This window comes from Hylobates moloch, unplaced genomic scaffold, assembly GCF_009828535.3.
Source record: "Hylobates moloch isolate HMO894 unplaced genomic scaffold, HMol_V3 SCAFFOLD_9, whole genome shotgun sequence".
Lineage (NCBI taxonomy): Eukaryota > Metazoa > Chordata > Mammalia > Primates > Hylobatidae > Hylobates > Hylobates moloch.
In genome coordinates, this window is record NW_026652284.1 from 58,475,048 (window position 1) to 58,491,196 (window position 16,149).

Genomic DNA, 16,149 nt, shown 5'->3' on the forward strand with positions numbered 1-16,149 from the left:
CTGCCGTGCCCAGTGGAAAATGCATGAATCTTATCCTTTGATTCAAAACAATATATGATCCAGAATTAAATTAGAACAACAATTTCAATATGCTGCTCAGAGACTCCTGGGGGTCTGTAAGGCTAAAACAATTCTCATAATAATACTAAGACATCATTGCCTGTTTTTATTCTCATTATTTCACAAGTAGAGTTTTCCAGATTGTATACCTTCTGAAATTTGTAAAAATGTGAAATAATGCCAATTTTATCCTCGATATTTTTGTTCTTCAAAACATGGTCATTTTTATGAAACTGTATTATTTAGACTTATATGTAATAGACTTCTTATTTGTGATTGAATTAACTTTTAAAAATTGATCTATTTTATAACTTACTAAAGCTGTTTTAATTTCAATGGAGAAAATATTGATAAAACCCACAAAAACTAAAGTAGGATCTTCAACAAAAGTGTAATAAAGTTCTTAGATTGCTAATCTAGAAAATTCAATTAACACTCAGGGCTCTGATTTGATGTACTTACTTCAGTAATACAAAGTTTAGTGATAACTTTCTGTAAATATGTCCATTGTGTTACTTGGAAGGGAAAAGGTAGACAATTTCCTGGGGAGATATTTATTTTACAATAATAATTTTTTAAAAATACTACTGAACAAAATAATACTTTCAAACACAAAGAAACATGGAAATAAGTTTACATTATCCTCTAGAACGTGCATTTACAGCTATAAAACACAAAATGATTTTGTCCTCTTTTTCCTTAATTTTGTTGATAATTTGAATATGCATAAGAACAATATTGGTTATGCTATTTTACACAAGTTGCTCTGAAGTGTGCTGAAGATATGTTTTATGTGCTACATGCATGGAAGTTGTCATTTTTTGTCTTTCAAGTTAACTGTGCTATATCTGTAAAGCCCTTTGAACCTTCATGTGAAGGTATTTTTCTATTCTGTTAAATATAGAAAAAGAATTTCTTTCACAGTTCTGTTTACACACAATAATACAAATTGACCATTATTTTCTGAGTATTTTGAGAATTACCCAATTTAATGTTAGTTATTCCTGTTTCAATGATTACTAGCTCTTTGATTCTATAATCATAAAGTAGAGTACACTTTAATATTGATTTCTTGCCAAGGTGAATAATAAAATCTCATTTTTAGAGTTATGTTTTAAGTAATTATATTATTGTGAACCACAACTTGTGTTTATACATTAAGGCTGAACATTCTAGTAATTTCATGACATATTTTTCCACTTTATCATAAATTTTGGGAAAAATTATCTTTATTTATCAAATTTTCTACCTTCCAGTACATTCTGTAGTTTAAGTAGCATAACAGCTTATTTTCTTTTAACATTCATATAGTAGATTTGAGTTTTAAAATTATTCAGGTTTGTGGGAATTGAACAATGAGAACACATGGACACAGGAAGGGGAACATCACACATCGGGGCCTGTTGTGGGGTAGGGGGAGGGGGGAGGGATAGCATTAGGAGCTATACCTAACATTAAATGACGAGTTAATGGGTGCAGCACACCAACATGGCATATGTATACATATGTAACAAACCTGCATGTTGTGCACATGTACCCTAAAACTTAAAGTATAATAAAAATAAATAAACAAATAAATAAAATTATTCAGGTTTCAGAGATAGAGCAAGAATAAATGCAGAAGAAATTATACAAATTTGTCTGTCGACCTTTGAATCTTGTTGTCTTTTTCAAATATTATTTTTAGATTTAATAATAAAAATTTCTAAAGCATATCAAAGTAGGATTAATGATACAATGAGTTTTACATGTCCTTTCCCCAATTTAATATTTACGAAAATTCTGCCACACTGTCTTCCATAATTTTCTTTGTCTTTTCTTGTTTGTTGGAGTTTGTACAATCAGAACTTAAAAAAAGTTAATGCCCATAAAAATTACTTGAGGATTCTCTTAGAATGAAAATTATGATTCAATGTATCTGTGGTGGATATCGAGATTCTGCATTTCTAATAATTCTACAAGTAGGGCTGATACTACTGGTCTAAAAACCATATTTTAGCATATTTATAAAACATACATCAGATAATATGCTTTGTCACCTCTACCTAGTTCACTATGCATCTCTAAAAATGTGGACATTTTCTTACACAGCCATGTGCTGTTCACACACTAGTAAATTAACATAAGAACAGAAAACCAAATACTGCATGTTCTCACTTATACGTGGGAGTTAAGTGATGGGAACACATGGACACACAGAGGGAAAAAGCACACACTGAGGCCTTTCAGAGGGTGGAGGGTGGGAGGAGAGAGACGATCAGGAAAAATAACTAATGGGTACCTGAGTGATGAAATAATCTGTACAACAAACCCCAGTGACACAAACTTACCTATGTAAGAAACCTGCACTTGTACCCCAAACTTAAAACAAAAGCTTAAAAAAACCCTAAAAATAATTACTTAGTATCATCTAATTCCAAGCCCATAATCATATTCACCCAATTATCTTAATAATTTAGTTTTCTCAATTTGTTCAAACTAAACTTAGGACAACACAACACAGAATTTGTTTTACTTCTTGAATTTTTCTTGATATAGGGCAGTCTCTCCAATCATTTTACCTAATTCTGAAATCCACTGACTGGTGGCAGTCATCCTATGAAATAGAACACCGTATGAGTTTCTCTATTAGCTTTATTTTGGTGTCCACTAGCTTGTCCTTCTGTACCCACTCAGACTTAGGAGAAAACAGAGCAATTTCATTTCCCTGCTTCTTCCGTGTCCTGGTAGGTGTGCTTTCTCCAGTCCATTTTTTTTCAGTGTGATAACAGTTTTTTTTTTGTGGGGTTCTCATTTCCAAATACTCTGACATGTAACCCTAGGCCATGTCTCCTGTCCCTGCCTGAGGTTTCAGAATCTTGAGGTCTGCAAGTGTTCACAGGTCAGAATTGGCTTCGTTTACCACAGACTGAATTGTTCTTGGACCCCTCTTTATCTAAGGATAGAAGTATTCTCTATATTTCTTAAATTTATATTGCAGATAATTTAAAACCTATATTAAAATAAAGAGGGAAAATATATAATATAATGAACTTCCAAATACCCATCACTGAGCTACAAAAACGATTAATTTCCTAACCAATCTCATTTTTATCTATAGCCACAGCCATCCATCAAAAATAATGTTGCATCAAATCCCATATATCATATCATTTCCTCCCTATTTTATTATGTAAATAAAAGGTAAGGCACTTTTCATTTAAAAAATATTCAAAGCATTATTTATATCTTAAATTCTTAATAATCCCTTAATGGTATCAAAAGTTTATTCACATTTTATCAATTATCATAATTCTCAAATAAGATTTTATTCAGAATACAAATAAGTTCTATATTTTGTAACTGGTTGATATGCTGGCATTTCCCTTTAAATCTCAGTCATGTCTTCCTCTCCTCCCTTTGATGTTATGTTATTTTTGTGCCTAAAAAAACCAATATGTTTGTTCTGTAGATTTTCCCATGCTATAGTTTTTTCCAGTGGCATCCCCACGGTGTTATTTAACATGTTTTCTGCCCCTGTATTTCCTGTAAATTGGTAGTTTAGCAGATAGATATAGAGGTCTGATCATATTCATATTTGGTACATTTAGTGATCGAAAAAATAATCTCAGAGTGGTGGTATTTTCACGACTTCGTTTATAAACTTTCTGTTCTCGAAAGTTCAGTTCTTGGCCGGGTGAGGTGGCTCACGCTTGTAATCTCTGCACTTTGGGAGGTCGAGGCGGGCGGATCATGAGGTCAGGAGATCAAGATCAGTCTGACCAAAATGTGAATCCCCATCTCTACTAAAAATACAAAAATTAGCCAGGCGTGGTGGCACATGCCTGTAATCCCAGATACTCAGGAGGCTGAGGCAGGAGAATTGCTTAAATCCAGGAGGCGGAGGTTGCAATGAGCCAAGATCTCACCACTGCACTCCAGCCTAGGTGACAGAGCTAGATTCCATCTCAAAAACAACAACAACAACAACAACAACAAAAAAAAAACAGTACAGTTCTTGTATAAAAATATGAAAAAATGCTTGCTTACTCTTACATCTTCCTCCTCTCCCTATTTTTTTCTCCTTTTACCCATTTTCAAAGTAATAAGTTGATTCCGTTTTCTTCTAAAGGTGACCAACCAGGATTTTGTTGCTATTGTTGTTTCTTAATAGCAATAATAAACTCCATGAATTTAAACAAGTTTGATATGCTTCAATTTAATGCATTTATTTATTTTTTTAGAATTGTTTCATATTGATGCATTTATTTTTAATGATACTTAAATTGTGCTTTATCCATTGTCAATTTATAGAAATTAGCTTTTTGAATCTTTTTGACAAAACAATAGTAATTTTAGATGGATTCCTTACTTTGTTGTAATAATGAGTAAAGAAAGCTGGATCTTTGGAGAAAAACATTGTATAAAATATATATTTTTAATTTCTATATTTTTGCATGCCATGGGATGATGTGGAAAGCATGTTTAAGTAATTGTATTCAATAAAAGAAACAAAAGGAAAAACGGTGCAGTATCTTAATTTATCAGTTTACATGAGATTCTTTCTGGCAATTGCCTTTGGATAACAGCTTGCAGTTTTTCTACTCAATAACATTCTCATGTTTCACTTATGAGCTATATACCAAATTCTCACTTCCATATAGGTCAAGTTTCATGGGACATATGCTTCAATGGCTCTATCTGTATTTTTTTTTTACTAAACTCAATTTGGTAACAAAGCCATTGACTGTATAATAAACTGTTTTCACTCAATAGTATACCAGAGAAGCTGATTTTTGTAATAATTAAACCCGGCTACTTAGGTACAATGGCTTCCAATGAGCTTAAAGCAACTTCATAAAATATTCTAACACAACTTAACTTGTGATATACATAAGGTCCCTATTTTATTAAAACAAGTAAGTTTATCTATTCCTCATTTTCTCTTCAGGCAGGGAAAGTTTTTCTCCTGAAGGAAATTTTGACTAGTTTTAACAGTTGTACATATTTAGGAAAATATATACAATTTAGTGCCTTAGAAATCATTTGTCAAATGGAAGTTCAAACCTAAGGAGACTTTTAAAATGGAAAACATTGTTAATACAATACACTGTGTCTACATTATAGGTATCAATTATATCATAATGGGAATCATTAAATTAATGTGGAAATATTGCATCTGCTATAATCGAGTCTAGTTTTTCTTATATTTCCACTGGAAAGACTTCCTTTTAAGAAATATTTCTCAAGAAAGCAAAATAGCTTAAAGATGTACTGAGAGGTTATTTTTCAAGTTACTCCACTAAAGTGTTGAAATAAGAAATAAGAAAAGCAAGATAACATAATAGTAAGCATATATCTAAGTCAATCATTTAGCTGACACCTACGACATAGGCCTCTGCACTGTTTTAAGTGCATTTGATAAAATAAACGATTAGAACTGATTTCTTCCGTTACATACTTTACTATTGATACATTAGTCTGCTGTTTTCATCCTTTCAACCTATTTTCAGTTCAAATAAAGTCTGAGATTTTATCTCCAGTTGAGTGATGCTTGGTTTCTTCTAGGGGAAGAAACAGCCTGAAACCTCTTTACTTTTACAGTTGCTATCCAAGAAATGATTTTTCAAAAGAGAAAATATGGTTGATTATTGTAGGAGAATTGCCATTGACATGGCTAGTAATTAGTCTCAAATTATCTCCAGCTTAGCTAACAGCCACACCTCATGAAACCAAAAATGGGAGTCTTAGACAACAATCCAGGTAGAAGATTATTAAGATTCCCACTGTGACATGCTACATGAAACCTTGTAGATTCACATTAGTCATCTATTTTTTTCTAGATTTTACACTGTGGAAGGTACCAACTCATTTTGCAAAGTCACAGCTGTTACACACTTATGACTTAAGTAGTTGCTGCATATTTCCATTAAAAGAATTGCACTGCAAGTTTTCTAATATGCTTCATCAACGAAGGTCAAACAACCTTCTGGGGTTTAAGGACACTTTAGAGTATTCCTATTGGTTATACCCTATGTTAATTGAAGACTTGGCCCACGACCAATCAGAGGCTGAAGTGAAGTTACACATTATTCAAATAAAGACTTGTCCCATGACCAATTGGAGGCTGAAGTGAAGGCTCCTTGTCTCCAGATCTTATTCTCCTGCATCATTTCCTCCTGAGAGATGTGATCCCCATAAATCTTTATGGGAGGCAGAGGGACTAACTGTTTTTCTTCTGTAACTGCTTCATGCTAATTGGGGAGCAGTTCCTACCTGCTGGGGACAAAGGTACTCTCACCTTGCTCTTTCTACTGGGGACAAGGTGACTTCTTGAGGGCCAGGGCTGGCATCATCACCTAGAACTGGCTGAAAGACCTACTGCATGATCATTTGAAGCCTAATGGATTTTAGGTGAGAAGAAATAAATCTGGTTAAAAGATTTAACAAACATGGTCCAAATATTAATGCAAGTATAATTATTAAAAATGCGCCGGCTAGGGGAAAAAGACATGAAGCTCAACTAAGTGCCCTTTACCAGGAGCCCCATAACTCAGACAGCTGTTTTTATATTTTAGAGGCCTGGTGAGTGATTTTCATGTGACAGTTTTTACTAATCCTGATTGGTTGACATAAAAACAACATTCTTATTCTAGGAAAAGATATAAGCCACTTTTTTTTCAGCAGTTAGGAGATCCAGTTCCCTTCTATTTTGTAAAGCAACTACTGCCAAAGAGTCTATCTGATTTTGTAAGATGACAATATTTTGGGCAATGTCTTCCAAGCTGTCTGAGATATCCTTGGAGAAGTGTTGGTAACAGGATAGGGAAACTGCAAGCCCACTAACTCCTGATCCTACTCATGCAGTTATTCCTAGCCCTACCAAAATGGGTATGAGTTAGATGGCTCTTTTGTGCCTGGTGTTTGCAGTACAGACTGGCTATTGTGGAAGATATATTGATTTGGTGGGCTAAATAAACACGTGTACAGGTTCCAGTTCAATTGGCTGATAAACATAAGCAGGAACAGGTTGCATACAGGAAAAAGGCTCATTGTTTTTCAAGACAAAAAATTTTTCTCTATGGTGAACATATGAGTTAACTTGTTGTTTTCGCTTTCCCAAGTAGTTAAGGTCCCTGCTAAGGTGGCCCCAGCTAAAGGCTGGAAAGGGCCTTAGGAAGTATCTGGAGTTGCCCCAGCAGTTCTGTTTTCCCAGTGGAGGTAGTTACGCTTAGTGTCCACCAGCAACTACCAAGAGGTATTTTCATACTGGGGCACCAAAAGGCAACTAGATGTCTCAGGGTTAGTACAGTCTTCCTAAGGGAATATGTGAACACAGCTAGCGGGTCTACCTTGAAAGTACTTAGACTGTATATCCTCTGAAGTGCCCTTAACTAGAGATGGTTTCCATGAAAACTGTATAAGTTTTCTAAATGATGCAGCCTGGGTAATTGCATGGCTTACATGATCATGTGAGAGATTAATCTCTAGGGTGTAGCTTTTAAGCCAATTAATTAGAGTTCCTTTATATAAACATCACACACACAACACTTGTATACAAGGGAAAATCCAGCAGTTATTAACTTTTTCTTTCCCATTTTATGAATCTTATCACAACTTCCACAGGCCATCTATGACATGCTTGGACTTTCTGACTTATCCTATATTTCCCTCTTTACTAAATAATTAGTTATTCTACTTTAAGACAAGAATTTGCCGTACAAGATCCTTTCTCATATACAATTTCTTTTCTTCATAAGCTTCCTTACCATAAATACATATTCCTATCCATAATTTTCTTTATATCTTTTTCCCCTACTAAAGTAATTTCTGATGCTCTCAAAAGTCAGAAAGGTCAGGTATCATGATGCAAAACAGAGCAGAGCCTTAGATTTTGAGAAGGACCTGTCAGTTTATAGTTCTTTGGGTTCCATGAGGAAAACAGAGTTTTCTCGTAAAATAATTTCTGTGGCGCCTTCTGTTTTTTCCAAGGAGTCTCCTGCTGTTAGAAATTACCTTAGTTCTTCTCAGGTGGGCCTCGAGAGTGGCAAGACAGACTGAAGGAATAACCCAGTCAACTGAGAAGAAAAGCAAACAAAAACTTAGTACTATCCCTATTGTAAAGATGGATAAATGGTGGCACTATATAGTTTAAATATTCATGTTCCCATAGAGTTAGGCTCCACAGCTCACTCCCTTAACCATCTTGTCATTCTCCCTACTCTCTGCCCAGTCACTGATGCACATGGTTGGTAGTTCACGGTGCACTTAACAGTTTTCCTGCCCCCTTAGAACACGGTTTTTATTTTCTGCTCTACAGCTGTATAATTTAACAATTTTTATCTTAATTTGTTGTATTTTAACCCCATATATCTCAAATTTTATTAATATTACTGAATCCTAAAAGGGGCTGTAATGTTTTTAATCCTTACAAATATTAGCCTACAAAGAAATACATATGGTTAAACAGTATTCAAATTTTTATATGCTTTAAAACATTGAAGCAAGGTATTGAGAACCACATCAAAGAAATGGCAATCAATCTACTCTGGACAAAAATTTAGAGAATCTCTCCTCAAAATAAGCTAGCTAGTGGTATTTATATGTATTCTCACATATCAACAGTATTTTACATGCTTATAACCTTAAAATAATTGAAAAACATCAAAATTATAGGTCTTATACATTTCTTTGGGCTTGAAATGATATGACATAGAGTATTTATTTAAAGCATCGATAAAATATATAAACTTCTAGATAGAGTAATCACTTAAAAAAAAAGAGTTCATACTGGAGGTAGTAATACTAGGAATAAAAGAGGGCTCAACACTGTCTTCTGAAAAGGAAGGGTCCAGATGGGTATATTTTCTAAAGGCTTTCCCAGCCTGCAATAAAATATGGCTGGATTTTCCTCCTTGCCTGTGTAACCTCCTTTACTTTATTATAATCTACCACCTTATTCTTTTTTTCATTCCTCCAATAAGAGCCTCAAGAACTAGCCTTTGGTCTAGTTGTCCATTCCCATGGAAGTGTTATAGTCTCAATTAGGATCAGTAGTGGTGACTGTGTCTGAGCCTGGGTAATTGCTCTGAGTGTTTCAGGTGAATACATTGTCTGCTTACCAGTGGGCAGCCTCAAAGATTTATTCCTGAGGCTGAAGCAGGTGAATCACTTAAGACCAGGAGTTCAAGACCAGCCTGGCCAACATGGCAAAACCCCATCTCTACTAAAAATACGAAAATTAGGCAGATGTGGTGGCGTGTGCCTGTAGTACCAGCTACTCAAGAGGCTGAAGCAAAAGAATCACTTGAACCCAGGAGCTGGAGGTTGCAATAAGCAGAGATTGCACCACTGCACTCCAGCCTGGGTAACAGAATAAGACTCTGCTTTTTTTAAAAAAATGTTCCCTTTTCAAGGAGGTGCAACAGGTTGCTAGAATGAATTGGAGAGAACAAAGATTAAGGTCAAAGTTTGGAACCATCTGCAGGTTTTCTGCAGTTCTGTGAATAGCTTCCCTAGCTTTTCTTTGCATTGTTTTATGTCAGTTATGGAGAAAGAGCATGCACATCGACTGATTCCTCGGCTCCTGCTACTTCCCTAAGGTGTAACAGGGCTGGAGTGGGAGTTGAATAGTTTTTTTCCCTCTGAGTGGGATGAGAATTTAGTATTATTACGCTAATTCCTTACAATGGGAAGGGGACTCCCATTATTCCTGGCTGTCCAGCTGATGTTGGAGCCATATAGTATTACAGTAAAAAATCAGACATTTTCTCCTTAGATGATCAGGGTTAAATTGATTCCAACTGTTGAGGATGCAGCCAAGCGAAGAATTAGGTGGAATGTATGGAAAGTTGCCCATAGTGGTCTGGAAGAAAAAAGTGGGTCTAGCTTATTTGGTGACCCAAATTCTACCTGGGGTGTCCCCCTGGAAAAATTCTGGGCCCCAAGGTCCCCAAGGGTGTCCTTATTTAGGCCTTCATCTTAGTCTGTCAGACATCCCTGATCTTAGATGGGTGCCAGTACCAATTTGGGAAAGTTCTCTCCACCACTGATGGCCCAATATGAGCTTTCCTTTTATCCATAGATGAAGGCCTTGACTTCTAATGTCCCTATAATTTTATAAGACTATGCTTTCCCATGCTTCCCATTCCACTAGAGTGTTACCTATAAACTTTAATGACAGGACCTGGAGGCTGGGTGAGTTCCTTTTGTCATGGAGATTATGACTAATTTCTCAGGTGGATTTTGGTCATGAACATTGAAAGAGTAGGGTTGACTATTCCACTCAGGCCCTGGACAAGAGAAGAAATGGTTAAAAATCCACCACCATGACAGTGGGTCTTCTGCAAGGGCAGGCCAATCTATACAAATAATATGATGATGCCAAAAGAGACAAGATCCCTTCAGTGGAGGTCCAAGATGTAGAACATATTCTAAAGCTTGTGGGCCCCAAAGATCCTCAGCCAACTGAATACACTGAGTAGGAGAAGGGTGGTCAAAACACCTAAGAGACATTATATTTTGCCATTACAGGCTAACCCTATAGGAGAATTTAGCATGAGAAAAGAGGTTTTAAGTCACCCTAAACATGTGTGAGTGCACACTAGGTGAGCTACCTCTGTCAACTGCATCACATGTAGGGATCATGGACTATAACCAGGAAAGAAAAGAGTCTTTCCCCCTTCAGGGAAGGGCAGCTATCCCCATTAAGTCACTGGGCTTCAGGTAACAGCAGAGAATGGACCCAGCCAGTTGCCCTCAATTGCCAAGGAGCTACTTGGAAACAGATGCTGAAAGACTGAAAAAAAGTAAAGGACAGAAACAAAAAGGCAGGGGGGAGAGAAAAAATAAAGAAAAAAAAATCCCAGAATTTTGGCTTGCCTCCTGGCTGGCTCACCAAAATATATTGCTGGTGAGGGAGGGTCTTGACAAGAGTTGTCCAGGTTCTTGGTGAGCTAAACACAGAATTGAACAAAAGATACAAACAAAACAATGAAAGAAATAATCAACAAAAACACACATTTATTGCAGCAAAACTACACTCCACAGAGCAGGAGCAGGCTCAAGCAAGCAGCTCAAGAGTCCCAGTTGCAAATCCTCTGGGATTTAAGTACCCTTTAGAGGTTTCCTATTGGTTACACCCTATGTAAATGAGGACTTGGCCCACAACCAATTGGGGGCTGAAGTGAAGGCTTGGCCCATGACCAATCAGAGGCTGAAGTGGTTATACCCTATGCAAATAAAGACTTGTCCTGTGACCAATAGGAGGCTGAAGTGAAGGCTCCCTGTCTCCAGACCCTATTCTCCTCCTTCACAACCATAAACATATACATGAATTCTTCTAAGTACTTGATACTTGTTTGCACTTAAATCACAGAAACAAGTTCTTTCCTCAAGCCTAGAATTGAATATAGGTTTACCTAAATAAGTTATATAGCTCCAATTTATCTATCTAATGGTCACTTTTTTAAGGCAATGAGATTTAGAAGTGTAGATTAGCCATGTAAATTTTTTTTAAATCCCCTAGTAACAATCCCAGTTCATATTGTTAAATGTCAAGTGACATGTTGCTGAAGAGGAAAAGCAATTCTAACATGCTGTTTCTCATATTTATAGCCCAGCATCCTAGCTTAAAATCTTTTCTGGCGGTTATATGGGAAGAGTTTGAAGGAGATCTGGAGACTACCAGATTACAGAACAGAGAATCTTTAACATAGGTAACCTCTTGAATCCCTCAAAAGAGAGGTGATGTGTTCCTGAGGCCAACAGAATGAAAAATTTGATTAGATAGTGTTTTGTTTTTGACGAGATCCTCCTTTTCCCACTATTGTTTACAAAGTATAGCCCAGTCCATAATTAAATAATATTCATTAGAAACTACATAGAACCTACATATACTGAAAATCAAAAGGAGAAAGTTAAGCAAAAAGCATATGTAAAGCATATATAAAAAAGGAATAGCCCCCAGAAAAACATTTATCAACAATATATGCTTTGTAATAAAATAATAATAGAGCGTGTACAAATGTAGAACTAATATAGGCTCTTATAAGAGCAGATAAGTTGTTAGAAGACATCAGTAAAAAATTAGAAAAATTATATAATAATATGATTCCAATAATATAAAACATTAGAGAGTGAAAGTAGTATGGATATGACTTAAATGATATGGAATATAAAATGTATTTAGCCTATGCCCAATTGAAGGAATATAGATCTTAAAAAAATAGAGATAGAGCTAGGGAGGAGGGAGAGGAAGAGAAGCAATAAAGTGCATGGGGTAAATGTTTAACAATGAATGGGTGTAAGTAAGATCTGTGTGAGGGAATAAATATGCCCAATATACTGTTTTTATAATTACAAATATTCTGCAAAATTTTATTTATTTCTAGATAAATAACCTTCCAGGCAGAGTTTCTGATTTTTTAATTGCAACTTTAAAAAGTTTAAAAAATTATCTTTCACCCTGCTTTAGGAATGATCAAACATGGCCAATTGTGGTTTATTTATATTTTTACACACTTACATTCCTCTTAAATTAACGGCTGTGAAGCAATCCTAGACACAGAGATTCTGATGTAAATTTAGGGAGTTGGGTCCAAGCACAAAACTTTTAAAGAAGTTTTTCCAATTGATTTGAAGCCAAGTTTGGAAAACGATACCCTATATCCTTTTAAATGTATCTATTAGTCCATTTGATCTGAAGAATATACCACTATGAATGCAATATTTTTAATCAACTTTCTATGTCTAAAAATTTTTACTTTATATATTTTTGGATATATATAAAGACAGTCCTTGGATAAAGATTAAGTTACATTTCATTTTTGGTGAACTATAACTTTTATTAATTTTCCTCCAAAATAAAGCAAATCATATATCATTGTTATATTAAGTTGTATTCTTTAACCATTAATACAGTTGAGTGACTTTGTTTTTTTTTTCTTTGTGAATCGGCTATTTATTTTTGCCTATTTTCCTATTGGTGTGTTCTTTCTTATGTAGGAGGAGAAATACTTTATATATTATGAACACTAAACTTAGTCTTTATAGAAGTTGCAAACATAGTTCCCAAACTTAAACATTTTCATATTGTACTTTCAACCAAATATTTTAATTAGTACAAAAACAATATTGCAATCATTAGTTAGAAATAGGGTACCAAATTTACTTGGCCAATTTTAAATGGAGAATCATAATTCACTTACAACTTAATTTTATAATCTTTAAAATTGACATAAGTTCAATTTCCTTTTGTACTATTTTTTTTCTTGTTGGCTTATGGCTGTGTATTTTAAAGTTTTCAATCTTATCCATGAGGCCAGAATACTTGAGACTAGAGAGGGGAGGAAGTAGGGAGAACAAGAGAAAGCAGTATATGAGCAGGAATGACACTGATGCCAGGGCAGTCAAGAAGAGATGAGACCCAAGGAAACTACATGCACTCGCACACCCTGATGGAGAAGTAAAGATGGCATACATTTGATTTGTCATGTACTGGTTGTGATTAAATCTGGGGAGTACCTGAGATGCAACTTTGGTATCCTAGTGGTGTTGCTCTGAGATTCTCCAGTTAATCTAGAATATGTTTCTGAATTCTGAGCGGCCAGAAGTTCAGAAGTACCTTCACAGGGTATTTCAGTTTCCTTTTCACAATTGGCATATTGTGTCATTGATACATGAAATAAAAATTGAATTCAAGTAGGATTGAACAGTGAAAAGAAATAAAACAGATTGGGTGGCCATAGGGAGAGAAAATACACCAGATAGACAATGACTTTGGTCATCAACATCATTCCAAATGTGATATATGTATATATTTGTATTATTTGTATATTTGTATTTGTAGTTTACATCTCAATTGATTTAGGTTTAGCAATTTTTGCTATTGATTACTCCCTTCTTTGGGATATCTGCTCTATGTTAAAATATTATTCCCTAATGTTTTGTCTTAATACCTCCTCCATATTAAGTGATTTTTCTGATAACTCCAACCATTTTATAATTAAAAATAAGATATAAAAATTTGTTCACTCAACTGAGTCAGAAATGTGGAAATTTTCTTAGACTTTTCTTTCTATTTTATCTCATATATTGTCACGGTTACCCATTACTATATAACATACTACCCCAAAATTAAGTAGTTTAAAACAACCAGGTGTACTGCTGGAACTTCTGCCCACTGGGAAGATTTTCCTTCACTGCTATCCTTCAGGGATGTTCTAGTAGTGCTGCAGCTGTCCACTTTCAGGTGTTGCCTGCAGATCGTGCATAACCATCTGTGAACCAGGCTGTAGTCTTCTCTTCGTCTGTCAACTGATCATAGGGAACTCCCCATGAGGCCATCGGAGCAGGCTCAGGGAGAGAAGGCATGGTGGAAGGAGTGGAAACCATGGGCATTTGAGCCACTTCTCCATGTACTTACTTGTGCCTTCAGGACCTATTCGAGCCTGATCACGTATATACCACTTATATTTGATGATGGAATGCCACTGTGCACAACCCACTTTATGGTGAGATTGGTCCAAAAGCACCTAGTTCTTAATAGGCAGTTCAGGTCACATGGAGACTTGATGACCCATAGTCAAATGTTCAGTTTCCACCAAAGCCCAGTACCAGGTCAAGAGCGCTCTCTCAAAAGGAGAGAAGCTATCTGCAGAAGACGGCAGGGCCTTGCTCCAAAATCCTAGAGGCCTCTGTTGTGATTTACCTATGGGGGCCATCTAAAGTCTCCAAACAGCATCCTTATATGCCACTGACCCTTAAGTACCATTGGATCTGCTGGGTCATATGCCCAAGTGGCAGAGAAGTTTACACAACAGCCTGCACCTACTGCAGAGCCTTCTCCTGTTCTGGACCCCACTCAAAACTGGCAGCCTTTTGGGTCACTCAATAAATAGGCTGGAGTAACACACCCAGATGAGGAATATGTTGCCTCCAAAATCCAAATAGCCCCACTGGCCATTGTGCTTCTTTCTTGGTTTAGGAGGGGCCAAATGCAGCAACTTATCCTCCACCATAGAAGGAATATCTAGACAGGCCCCACACGACTGGACCCCTAGAAATTTTACTGAGATTTATTTCCCATCCTCTAGCATGGAAGAATCTCACCAACAAGTCCAGTGAGTTTGCTTCTTCTTGCTCACTGGATCCAATCAGCATAATGTCATTAATGTAATGGACCAGTGTGATATCTTGGAGAAGAGAAAAGCAATCAAAGTCTCTCCACATAAGATTAGTACACAAAGCCATAGTTGATATACCCCTGAGGTAGGACAGTAAAGGTATATTGCTGGCCTTGCCAGCAGAAGACAAATTGCTTCTAGTGGTCCTGATGGACAGGAATGGAGAAAAAGGCATTTGCCAAGTCAATGGCTGCATACTAGGTACCAGGTGGTGTGTTAATTTGCTCAAGCAATGAAACCACATCTGGTACAGCAGCTGCAATTGGAATCACCACTTGGTTAAGTTTATGATAATCCACTGTCATTCTCCAAGATCCATCTGTCTTCTGCACAGGTCAAATGGGAGAGTTGAATAGGATTTGGTTGGAATCACTACTCCTGTGTCTTTCAAGTCCTTGATGGTGTCACTAATCTCCACAGTCCCTCCAGAGATGCAATATTGTTTTTGATTTACTATTTTTCTAGGTAGAGGCAATTCTAATGACTTCCATTTGGCCTTTCCCATCAAATAGTCCTCACCCTACCAGTCAAGGAGCCAGTATGGAGGTTCTGCCAGCTGCTATGTATGTCCATGCCAATTATGCATTCTGGCACTGGGGAAATGGCCACAGGATGAGTCAGGGGACCCACTGGACCCACTCTAAGTCGGACTTGAGCTAAAACTCCATTAATTACTAGACCTCCATAAGCCCCTACTTTAACTGGAGGACCACAATGACGTTTTGGGTCCCCTGGAATCAACCTCAGCTCAGAGCCAGTGTCCAGTATTCCCTGAAATTGCTGCCATTTCCTTTTCCCCAATGCACAGTTTCCCTGGTAAAAGGCCAGAGGTCTCATTCAGGAAGGATGGAAGAAAGATTCACTGCATAAATTGTCGGAAATGTAGTGGGGTCCTTCCTCAAGGGGACCCAGCATCCCTTTCATT

The 16,149-nt window shown here is 36.4% G+C and overlaps 1 pseudogene; it reads left to right on the forward strand.

Moving 5' to 3' along the window:
* Positions 1 to 15,884, forward strand: part of LOC131384164 (uncharacterized) — a 41,396-nt pseudogene extending 25,512 nt beyond the window's left edge.
* Positions 15,885 to 16,149: the final 265 nt, after the last annotated feature.